The following is a 650-nucleotide window of genomic DNA, read 5'->3' as shown; positions in this document are numbered from 1 at the left end:
TAACGTTATGCAATGAACACAGACTTTTTAAAAGTTACTTTGTGTGGTCTATGGACCCTTTCTCAAAATAATATTTTTAAATGCATAAAAATAAAAAGCAAACCAATCATAATGAAACACCAGCTGTCAATATACTCAAAAACAAATGTGTGATATAGTTATATATATGCTTCTTTATTAATAAATTAATAAGATCAGATACCTTGATTTGAAATTGCTGATGTGCATATGAGACATATGCCACAAATATAATGTGCTATGAAAATATCTGTGCTTTCTATTGGTTACAGAGCATGGGTACTGTGAATACTATGAGGTCCAATGCTTACATTAAAATTAAAAAGAAATGCTAAATTTCAGTTAGAGGTTGTGTTATGTCAAGAACTGTGAAGGGTCTGAGATTTTACCCTACTTGTCAGGGTAACAGATTAGTCGGAGACACTTTCATGGATGCTGATAGAAGACATGAGATTCCTGGGTCAGACATAAAGGACAGTTTATTACTCACAGCAACAGCAATAGTCAGAGGATCAGCATTTGTGCTGGTTCTCTGAGCCCCATTTCCCACACAGTAATGCAAAGGGGGCTAGATAATACCTGCACACACAGTGGATTGAATTATATTATTTATTAAAATGTAATGGACTTAT

Source organism: Propithecus coquereli, unplaced genomic scaffold (genome assembly GCF_000956105.1).
Source record: "Propithecus coquereli isolate 6110/MARCELLA unplaced genomic scaffold, Pcoq_1.0 Scaffold147, whole genome shotgun sequence".
Taxonomy (NCBI): Eukaryota; Metazoa; Chordata; class Mammalia; order Primates; family Indriidae; genus Propithecus; species Propithecus coquereli.
The sequence above is the reverse complement of the archived record's forward strand: the minus strand, read 5'-3'. Positions refer to the sequence as shown.